Source organism: Cucurbita maxima, unplaced genomic scaffold (assembly GCF_002738345.1).
Source record: "Cucurbita maxima cultivar Rimu unplaced genomic scaffold, Cmax_1.0 Cma_Scf00027, whole genome shotgun sequence".
Lineage (NCBI taxonomy): Eukaryota > Viridiplantae > Streptophyta > Magnoliopsida > Cucurbitales > Cucurbitaceae > Cucurbita > Cucurbita maxima.
The window spans coordinates 3,435,820-3,447,368 of NW_019272043.1; the positions used below are offsets into that span (position 1 = coordinate 3,435,820).

Below are 11,549 nucleotides of genomic sequence, written 5' to 3' on the forward strand. Positions count from 1 at the left end.
AATGGTGAGGGCTCGAAATCAAAAGAATGGGTGTTTGGTAACTTTACGTTATTAGCTCAGAGATTATTTTGTCATTGGCACAATACCGTTATGACAGTTAAAAAACTACCGTTAAGGTCGGTTTTGCAAACAAGGGCAGATTCGTCTTTCAAAAAAGGATTTTATTTTAAGTATTTTTAAAAGCTTATTGTTTTCTTTTTAGTTTCTGAAAAGTTGATTTATGGAGCTTTTTTTTTTCTCTTCTTTTAATAAGAAACGGACTTATGTTTTTTTTTATTTTTATTTTTAATTTATGCAAAATAAAAGAAAATTGTTTGGAAAAAGCGCTTTTTTTTTTTTTCAAAAAGGAAAATTAGGGTTATGTTAATTGGAAACATAGATCAAGGTTAGATTGAGAGACCTTGGCCCGAAGTCGAGCTAAATGACTTGGCTTAGTGTAGAGAAAAGTCGGTTAAGTCGCAGATGATTGAACATGCATGTACAGGCAACATGTGTGGTCGAACCAGCTTGGATTCTGCACAAGTTGTGTTTGGTTGACAAAAACAAACATCGCTTAAGGTGCAACGAAGCCAGGCAAAAAATGAATATGGGGCGTGGGTTCCCCTCCAGGCTTGTCGTGAGCACGTCGAGATCATGGCACACGATTGAAAATGTACAATCGTGGCATTAAGCATTAGATAATTTATCTTCGAAATCTTTGGTAAGAAATTGCTTAGGTTGAATTGTTTCCATTTGTTTTAGTTTTTAATTGTTATGCTTTCACATTATTAGTAGAAGGAACGTTAAAAGTAACATTTCTTCTCATAAAGCCATTTTCTTAGGAGGATGATTAAAAAAATTGAGAAGCCTTGCAAAATATAAAGGGAAAATCCCCACCGTACAAAAAATTATACTTTAAATTCATTTACAACCAAAGCTTAGACATGAGATTTCACAATTCCACATTAGTTGAGGAGGGAAACGAAACATCCTTTATAAGGGTGTAGAAACCTTCCTTCCACCCGACGCATTTCAAACCCTTGAGGGGAAGCTCAAAAGGGAAAGTCCAAAGAACACAATATCTGCTAGCGATGGATTTCGACTTGGGCCGTTATACTAGAAGTGACTTCGATGGATGAAAGTATCTTCTCTGCATGGAATAGTTAAGCTACCCATTGGGTGACCAAAGCCAAATTCTTCTTCAAATCTCTTAAAGCAAATCCTGAAATGAAGCTTTTTCAAGTACGATAGAGGAACAACATAGCATTTGTAAAGACTCTCTCCTACGTAAATTGCAAAGAAGCCTTTAGGAACATCCAATGATGTTGATATTGTCTTTCTTTCACTCAAAATACACTATTTAAGAACTTTCTTTGTGAGAATGGCACTCCGTAAACCGATTCCCATGGCGGTTTTTCGTTCTTGGTTCAACGGAACTCTTCACATAACAAACAATGAAGAGAAAATTGCAGACTTGGGTTGCTTTCAACCATGAGTTTACATCTATATTTATATCGATAGATCGGTGGAAGAGGACGATATCATATTGAAGTTCTAAGGCAATGGAGAAAGAAGCAGGAGCAGAGTTCACAAGGGTTTCACATGGCTTTGTCTTCCAACTTGCGGTTCGGGATCGGCCGAGAAAGTAACAGTCTCTTTGTTTGGTCCTAAACAAATTTCCTACAGAATCAGCCATAACCCAAATAAAGGAGAAGATAGGAAAGGGAAAGCTGGGTGGATGAGAGCCCTAGAGCTAGGGGCGCAGTTAGGTGGCTCTTGGGTTATAGGGAGGGAAGGGAGAGGCCAAATATGTGAACGTTGTCTAAAGAAAGCAACTGGGAGTGGGGTGCAAATTGAAAGCAAGCCAAAAGAGACAAGTTTATGGGCTAACATTGACATACAAAAGCAACAGAATGCAGATTCTCTCTCATGTCATTGAATGCTAGATGATTTTTTACTCTTTTTACTGTTGATTCCATGTAAAGTATATTTGTCACTAATCTCAGCACCTGTTTTTATGCATAAAGTGAAGCAGTAGAAGAATAAGAAATACAATAAAGCAGAAAGTTGGGAACTCACGGTGGTAATTTGTGAGATCACATCGGTTGAAGAGGAGAACTAAGTATCCTTTATAAAGATGTTGAAACCTCTCCCTAGCAGATGCATTTTAAAAACCTTGAGAGGAAGCAGAACCAGACACCGGGAGATGTGTTAGCAAGGAAGTTGAGCTCTGAAGGGAGGTGTACAGGAGGCAGTGTGCCAACAAGGATGCTGGGCCCTGAAGGGGAATGAATTGGGGGTCCCACATCGATTGGAGAAGACAACGAGTGCTAACGAGGACGCTGGGCCCTGAAGGGGAGGTGGATTATGATATCCCACATCAGTTGGGAAGGTGAACTAAGCATCTTTTAGAAGTGTGGAAACCTCTCCTTATCAGACGTGTTTTTAAAACGTCAAGGGAAATTCTGGAAGGGAAAGTCCAAGAAGGACAATATTTGCTAACGGTGGGCTTGGGCCATTACAAAATTGGTTTAGGAACTTCGGAAAAATCTTCTTTCAACTCTGCATAGACTAAAAAGTGCTTCGTTGAATTAGCAGTAGTAAACGCCACACGATTTCCTGATCAATGGAGGATGAGCTAAGAAATAACCTGGCTGTCTCTCCAAATAGAGAATTTTGAGAATGATTAAGATCGGAGGAAGATATTTAATGCTAGGAAATGCAAGGAACGGCTCTTAAAAAGTTTTGAAATGCTATTAAATGCATTAAATAAGTGGGACATGGTTGTGACACTTGTCTGTTGAGCCACATGGATACTTACTTACCAAGAGCACTGTAGAAAACGCCCTTGTGTATTTGTCAAAAACATAGCAAGTCTGCAAGTTCTGGGAGAACAACCAGCAACGCATCCACTTAAACCAAGGAAAAACTCCATTTTTTTTTATTGTAAATGGATGGCCTTAGAATAGTGGATTGGCTATGAGACATCTCTAAGTATTCCTAGAAGAAAAAAATTGATCTGAAAAAGACGTTACAAAATTAGAGCCAATTTAACATGTTGCATGTGCCCCTAGAACCATATGAATATGATTCTACAAAAAGACGGTTTCACGTGGAAATGAAGATACATGTGAGATCCTACATCGGTTGGAGAGAAGAAACCTCTCCCAAGCAGACGCGTTTTAAAAATCTTGAGGGAAAGCCTAAAGAGGACAATATCTGCTAGTGATGGGCTTGGACTGTTACAAATGGTAGCAAAGTTAGACACCGGGCGACGTGTCAGCGAGGAGACTAAGCCCTGAAGGGGGGTAGACACGAGGCGGTGTGCCAGCAAAGACGTTGAGCCCCAAAGAGAGATGGATTGGGAGGTCCCATATTGATTGGAGAAAGGAACGAGTGCCAACGAGAACGCTGGGCCCCGAAGAGAGGTGGATTGTGAGATCCCACATCGGTTGGGGAGGAAAACGAAACATTTTTTATAAGGGTGTGGAAAACTCTCTCTAGCAGACGTGTTTTAAGAACATTGAGAGGAAAGCCCAAAGAAGACAATATCTCTACACAATAAACGTATTAGAGAGAGAATATTACCCATTCCAAATGTAGTGATTAGTGAAATGTAATATGTAGTCCGAGTCGTGACAAATATACATGAAAGAAATTGTGTACCTTCAAAACTAAAAAGATTAGACGGAGATGTCATGTTTTGATGAAGCTTCGTGCTACAAAAATAAAAAGCTGAAGGCAAGGCTCTTTTCAGTGTCTCGACAGCGTCTGCCTACCTTTGCCCCATCTTCTCTAACAAGAATCTTATTAGCTATTATCTTCAAAGCCCTGAAATTAAAACTCTTGTCAGCTAATATCATCATGTTTCTTGAATGACAAAGGAATGTTCCCATGACATGAAATAAGTAGAAGAGAAAACCAGAGTGACTACAGCACATGAACTTGTTCTACCATGCTAGCCTTCAATGTCAGACATAACTACAATACAAAATTCAGTCGGCTAATACTAGATATTTTCATCTGTTTAAGAATTAGACCAAAAGTCACATCTAAAAACAACTCTAGATTTGATCCTATAATGGTTTTGTTTGAATTTGGCTGTTGAAGCCACGTATGTGGAATGAATAGTGTCATAGTTGAATGATCTAACTTGTGATGCAATCAATAATACTCTGAAACTGTTTGCATAATGAAGTCCACGTAGAAAAATGAAGCTAGGATTTATATGGTCCTAGATTCACAACACCAGTCTGTCATAAATATCTAGAGAAAAGAATGCAAATGTAGATTAAGGATGGAAAATAATCCGTTCATATAAAAATACAATCCCAAACATAACATGAAATGAAAATTGAAATGACAAAAATTTGGAGTACCTTTTTTGTATTTTGCAACTTGAATATTTTCAATTAAAGAGAAGAATTTTCATGGAATAAGTCTCTATATTGAATTTTGTATACATCATCTGGGGAGGCAGTCTATCTCTCCCACAAAAAAGTGTATAAAGACAATATATTTGATCCTCATAACTAATCTGGCAAATATATCTTCTTTCATGACTCGTTCAAACGAGAGATCAGACGAATAAATGTATGATCGCTGCAAGGAATAGTGAGGCCTCCCATAGGATGATCATAACCAAATTCTTCTTCAACTTGATTTAGCAGGTCCTTGAAAAATGGTTCGTTCAAGTAAGCTACTGGAATCAAAAACCGCTTCTTTTGGCTTTCTCCCACATAAACCGCGCAATAACCTTTGCGGATTGCTGAAGATCCATGGTGGGTTGTTAGAGAAGAAAGTCTAAGATTTTGCATAGCATTTACCATTTTTTCCAAGCGGAAACCCATGGTTGTTTCTCCCTCAAGAAGAAGTCAGAGTTGAATTTAAGAATCTAGAAGTTGCACAATAGCACTTGAAAGAGAGAGAGAGAAGAGATTTGAGTTGCATGGGAATTGAAAACAAGTATGTATATATAGACTAAAAAGGGAGACGTGGCCACTCGCTTGATCTAAGAAATGAGTGGTGACTAGCGAGACATCTATGAATGGGGCCAACTAGGAGGAATGTACTTGTGAGGTCTATTGTACCACATACTTGTGAAGTATAGCGACGCATATCAGTTTGTAATAGCCCAAGCTCACCGCTAGCAGATATTGTTTTTTTTGGGCTTTCCATTTCGTGCTTCCTCTCAAGGTTTTTAAAACACGTTTGCTAGGGAGAGATTTCCACACCCTTATAAAGAATGTTTCGTTCTCCTCCCCAACCGATGTGGGATCTCACACAATGTACTCTAGATAACAATCTTCAGTTACTTGGAAAAAATAATATTGGGATAACAAACTCACCTAACATTTTGGGAAAACCAGCCAATGGAGGACCTGTTCGAGCTGAAAATTGTAGCGAAAACTCGTTAGTTATGTTAAGCACATTACAAAAGCGATAATCGCTTTTGTTAGAGACATGCTTTAGACATAGAAACTGTTCCCCTAATTCTTTGTCATGCCAACATATAACAAGGAGGCATACTCATTTAATTGCATATTTTGTTTCTGTCTACATGGGATGAAGGCCTATCTAATTAAAAAATCTAAACCAAAGGGCTGAAGATATGAACAAAACAAAGTTGGTAGCTAACCTTTGATGACATATTAGTACAGCTGTTGGAGTCTCACAAACCAAATCCATAAGCCTAAACGACAAAGAGATTCAAGATAATTAGAACAAAACTAGAAGTGGTGAAATTTTTACCTGATGCAGACAGTTTGACCAACTTTGTTTTCTTTTCCACATTCTCCTAGTCATAGTAGATTGTCAAAGCATTCAAAATAAGTGCGATTTTTCTCTTTGAATTTCATCAAGGTTTTTTTGGATGAATAGACTTATTCTAAGGAAGAAAAAAAATGAGGCTGATGTCTCACTAAGGTATTCAAGAGGGATGAGAGCTAACCTTTACCTTAGCAGCAAGTTAGAAAGATAACTTTAATGTATCCCCACCAGAACACAAAGCTTATGTCAACTTTATGGAATTTACTCCCTATGTGCTGACATCGTATCTAATCTGTGAGATCCCATATAAGTTGGAGAGGAAAACGAAACATCATTTATAAGAGTGTGGAAACCTCTCCCTAATAGATGCATTTTAAAATCACGAGGCTGACGGCGATACATTACGGGCAAAAGCAGATAATATTTGTTAGCGGTGGACTTGGGCTGTTACAAATGGTATTAGAGCCAAACACCGGGCAGTGTGCCAGCGAAGACACTGGGCTCCCAAGGAGGGTGGATTGTGAGATCCCACATCGGTTGGAGAGGAGAACGAAGCATCCTTTATAAGAGTAGTGTGGAAACCTCTCCCTAATAGACGCATTTTAAAACCATGAGACTGAAGGCAATACGTAACGGGTCAAATGGGACAATATTTGTTAGTGATGGACTTGGGCTGTTACATAATCAATTATCATGCCAATGACCAAATAGGATTGTTTGACATTGAAACTGTGAAAATCTTGCGTGCGTTTATGTGAGGGAAATCAATTTTGATCTCCATTATCATAGTGTCTAGCAGTGTTGTCAATGAAAAAAGAAAAGGAAATCACTTAGTACAAGGGGTTAAGGGAAACAGGCTCTACTATTATTACACTTCCATCCTAATCGTTTCACTAAAAAAAGCCCTGCAGGTCCATCCATATCAACTGGCATGACAGTTGATCAAAATAGGTTTGAATACCTGTACAAAGAAATATAAGAATAACCAGAAACAATCATTTTAAGATATAATTTACCAATACTAATACAATTATTATCTGCTTGACGTTACCAATACTTGTACAAAGAAAAAGAACAGAAGTTTTTATATCAAAGGCCACAAAAATATTAATAGCAAAAGAAAAAGTTATATGCAAGAGAATGATACAAGATTTACATGGTTCGTGGACTATGTTCTAATTTATGTAGACTTTATATAATCTAATTTCTAGTAACAAGATGATATTACACCAGTCCTACGAAACTATTTGTCGAATGAAGTTCATGCAGAAGAGTCGCATTGGTATATATCTACTTTTATGCTAACGAAAAAGTAATGCACAGAAGTTGAAACGAAGAGAGAATATGTAAAGAGAAGAACTTGAATGAAATAACTCCATTTTCTAACATTTGTATATGTAATCCAGTACACATCATTTGGGAAGGCATTTTATCTCTCCCTCAAAAAAAATGTATATAAGAATGGTACTATATAAACTACAAGATTGTCTAACTAATATTCTCGTTCACGCCTAATTCAAATGAGAGAGGAGATCAATGAATTTATCATCACTGCAGGGAATGGTGAGACCTCCCAAAGGGTGATTGTAGCCAAATTCTTCTTCAGCTTCACTGAGCAAGTCCTTGAAAAATGGCTGATTCAAGTATGCTATTGGAATCACAAACCGCCTTTGGCTCTCTCCTACATAAACTGCACAATAGCCTTTGCGGACTACAGACAATCCTTGGTCTGTTGCTAGAGAAGAAAGTCCTAGATTTTGCACAGCATTTACAATTTTTTTCCAGACGAAAACCCATGGTTTTGTTATTCAGAACAGAAAGTAAACGAATTTAGAATTGAAGAAACTTGAGGTTTCCCAATAGCAATTGAGAGAACGAGAAAACTTCGTGGGTGGTTGAAAGTTTGAGATCTGAGTTGCTTGGGTCTTAAAAACAAGTATATGTATAGAAGAAAAATGGTGACGTAAGCAATAGTTTTCTCTAAGAAATGAGTGGTGAGAAATCTCTGAATGGGACCAACCAGAAGGCAAGTACTTGTGAAGTATACTGTATCACATGGTCCTGTCTCCCATTATCCTCAGGAACTCGGGAAATAATATTGGGTAAACAAAGTCACCAAACTTCTTGGGAAAATCAGCCAGTAAAGGACCAATTTTAGCTGAAAATTGGGGCCAAAGTAAAAAATTGTTAGTTATGCTAAGCACGTGGCATAAGCAAGTTCATGACTTTTGTTAGAGATATGCCTGAAACATGAAAACCATTTCCCTTATTTTTTTTTTTTCCTTGTCAACATACAACAGGAGACCCATTTAATGGCATAGATTATTTCTGTCTATATGTATTGAATATAAATCTAACTTTTTAAAAAAAAATTCTAAGGTATCTGGCTGAAAATAGAACAAAACCGAACATGGCAGCTAAGTCTTTGCCTTTGTGATACATCAGTACAGCTATTGGAGTCCCACAAATGATGAACCTGAATGAGACAGTAAGGTAGATCACAGTCAGAAGTAGCAAAAAAATCTACTGTTCTTGATGCAGATTGTGAGATCCTACTTTTGTATTCTTGTTTTATTTATTTATTTTTATTTTTAGTGTGTTTCAAACAATCCTATGTGAAGTTCACATGAAAGCTGACCTACATTGTTTACTCATAATGAGTGGATATTGGCATATTACATAAGATTCTTTTTAAACCGAATAAGCATCTACATAGGAATCAAGCATCTTTTCTTCAAAAATTAATAACGATACAGAATAGTAATTTCCAAGAGTATTTCTTTTGAAATATCATCATTCTCAAGTGTCGGTTAACTGAAGAATATAAAAACATCAAAGATGGTGCAAGCTTACTCCGACAACTTTCAAGGTTTAGTACGGTGTTGGTAAACCAGATAAAAATTGTTGCTTATGGTAGACATGTCATGTAGAAAACGTACTTCCTGTTTCGTAGAGCACCAATAGATACAAACCGCTTGAGTAGTGATAATGTTGCTAATGGAAGAATCAAAGAGGATTTGAAATGCTTATATGAGAACTAAAAACAATTAGTTGTGCATAGTTGAGTACCTTATGTACAAAACAAAATGTATTTGGGAAGGTCTAGGCCCCGAGAGGTGTCACTATAAAAATGAAGATTATCAATAATTCTATTTTCAAGTCGAGTCCATGAAGTGTAATGGCTCTAATATGTGTTTATAACAGAAAAGAAAAGTAAATAACCCTTATGCAAAAGAAGAAAAAAAAGAGAAGACCTTGCATGGAATGAATTGTTTTCATTTTCTAAAATTAGTATATGAAGTTCTCTATACATCATTGGGAGAGGCATTTCTTTTATCTCCACCTACAAAAGAGCATATATAAGAATGGTACTATCTAGTTTACTAGGCCATGTCTAACAAATACATCTTATTTCAGGACTCATTCAATTGGGAGATGAGATCAACGAATGTACCATCGATGTAGGGAATAGTGAAGCATCCCATAGGGTGACTGCAGCCAAATTCTTCTTTGGCTCGACTTAGTAAGTCCCTGAAAAATGGTTGATTACAGTAAGCTACTGGAATCACAAACTGCTCCCTTGACATTGTCCGATGTAAACTGCACAATAATCTTTGCAGACTATTGAAGATCCGTGGTTTGTTGTTAGAGAAGAAAGTCTAAGACTTAGCACAATATTTACAATTTTCGCCAAATGAAAACTCACAGGTTTGTTCTCCACAAGAGGAATTCGAGTAATTTTTAATTGAAAAAACCTTGAAGTTGCACAACAGCTAGAGAGAAGCTTGGTGACTGGTTGAAAGTTTGAGATGCAAGTTGCATGGGGATTCAAAATCATGTATGTAAGTTGAAAAGGGTGATGTGGGTAATAGCTTGCTTTAAGAAATGAGTGCTAGATATGTTTGAATGGGGCCAACTAGGAGGCAAGTGCTTGTGAAGTCTACTGTATTGCATGATCCTGTCTAGGTAATAATCTTCAGCTACTTGGGAACTAATATTGAGATATCAGTCACCGAAAACCCATGGAGGACCCATTTGCGTAGAAAATTGTGGCTTAGTGATAGTTTGTTTATTATGTTAATCACATACCTTAAGCAATAGTCATCACTCTTGTTACGGACATGCCTAAGACATCTAAGACATCTCAGACATCTCAACCATTCCCCTCATTTTGTGCTATGCCAACATAGAACAAGGAGCACACTCGTTAAATGGCATAGATCTTTTCTGTCTAAATGAATTGAAGATTTATCTGATTAAAAAATCAAAACCACTTGGCTGAAGACAAGAACAAAACTAATCTTGGAAGGTAAGCCATTGTCACACAAGAGTGAAGCGATAGTCATCACTCTTGTTAAAGACATGCCTAAGACATCTAGGACATCTCAACCATTCACCTAATTTTGTGCTATGCCAACATACAACATGGAGAAAACTCATTAAATGGCACAAAATTTTTCGGTCTAAATGAATTGAAGATTTATCTGTTTAAAAAATATAAACCATCCGGCTGAAGACATGAACAAATCCAAACTTGGAAGGTAAGCCTTTGACACAACATATAAATACAGCTATTTGAAGTCCCACAAAACAAATTGAATGAATCTAAACTACAAGGAGATTAGATTATAGACATATGTGGATAAAAATATACATGATTGTGGAATTATGTCTTCTTCCTTTTTATTATTTTTTATTTGGAACAAGCCAATGTGAAGTTCACATGAAAACTGACCTACAATGTTTGCTTAAAATGAGTGGGTATTTGAACATTAAATGAGATTCTTTAAGAACAATAAGAAACTATGTATTAATCAAGCACCTCTTCTTCAACAATTAATTAAGATGCTGAAAGTCCATTTCCATGGCTAATGATTTTTTTGAAAAATTACCAGTCTCAAGTTCTGGATTAACCTCATAATGTGATAACATCAAAATTGTGCAAGCTTGCTTCAATAACTTGAGGTTGAGTACAGTGTTTGTAGGTCAAGATATATTTGTTTCTTAGGGTAGATAATTTCATGTAGTAGAATAAGCAAATTCCTGTTTGGTGGTGCATCAATGGATATAAACCAGTAAAGTTGTGATCTTGTTACTAGTGAAAGAGTTAATTAGGTAGGATTGAAGTGCTCACATGAAAACCAAGGAAATTTATGATACATAGTCGAGTATCTAATGTACTTTCGTGGTGGTCTAATTTGTTAGCTATGCATTGGGCCAGTGATGCGGAACAAGTGATCAAAAGTTTCTCATCAAATGGTTTTCTTTTTTGGTCTATCTATATTCTTGGTCACAGCTTTTGGCTTTCTGTTTTCCTAGACCACTTGTTATCTACTCTATTATCTTCCACTCAAACTAGTGGGTCTTTGCTACCAGAAGTCAGGCCAAATGAGAAAAAAAGTATGTTCCAACCAATTTGGCAAGTCCACGAGATCCTTGGATAAAGTAGGACTAGCAGACTCCTGTTTTGATATTATTTCGTTCTCACCTTGTCTTTCTCACTCTATATATAATTCAAAACCCATTAGCAACCACTCTCCCAACTCAAATCACAGAGAAATTCCCATCCAAGTATATAGAAGTTTCCTAGTTCAAATCAATATCAAGCATGCTACCACCTAGATTTGCTCATTATGCTTTCAATTCAAGCAAAATTAAATATGAGAATCTGTTTGCCATCAATTCTTCTCAACGTCAAACAAATTCTCAAACACCGAGTGCTTCTACCCAAAATAAGTTTAATATCCCCAAAGCTCAAGTTGCAGTTTTTTTTTTTTTTTTTTTTTTGGGGGGGGGGGAAA

General features: G+C 36.9%; 1 long non-coding RNA gene across 5 annotated transcripts in view; it reads right to left on the minus strand.

Annotated features, from left to right (window-relative positions):
- Nucleotides 1-7,095: 7,095 nt before the first annotated feature.
- The window catches only part of LOC111499694, a 6,290-nt gene continuing 1,836 nt past the window's right edge, over nucleotides 7,096-11,549 (minus strand). The window contains exons 3-7 of one of the 5 annotated variants that reach the window (XR_002720988.1): nucleotides 9,203-9,279; nucleotides 9,003-9,091; nucleotides 8,818-8,870; nucleotides 8,602-8,690; nucleotides 7,096-8,224 (exon numbers count right to left, since the gene is read on the minus strand). This is a non-coding gene — a long non-coding RNA (uncharacterized LOC111499694). Of the gene's footprint in view, nucleotides 8,225-8,601; nucleotides 8,691-8,817; nucleotides 8,871-9,002; nucleotides 9,370-11,549 lie in introns of all 5 variants that reach the window. The other 4 variants (XR_002720987.1, XR_002720986.1, XR_002720984.1 and 1 more) reach the window with 4 other exon arrangements.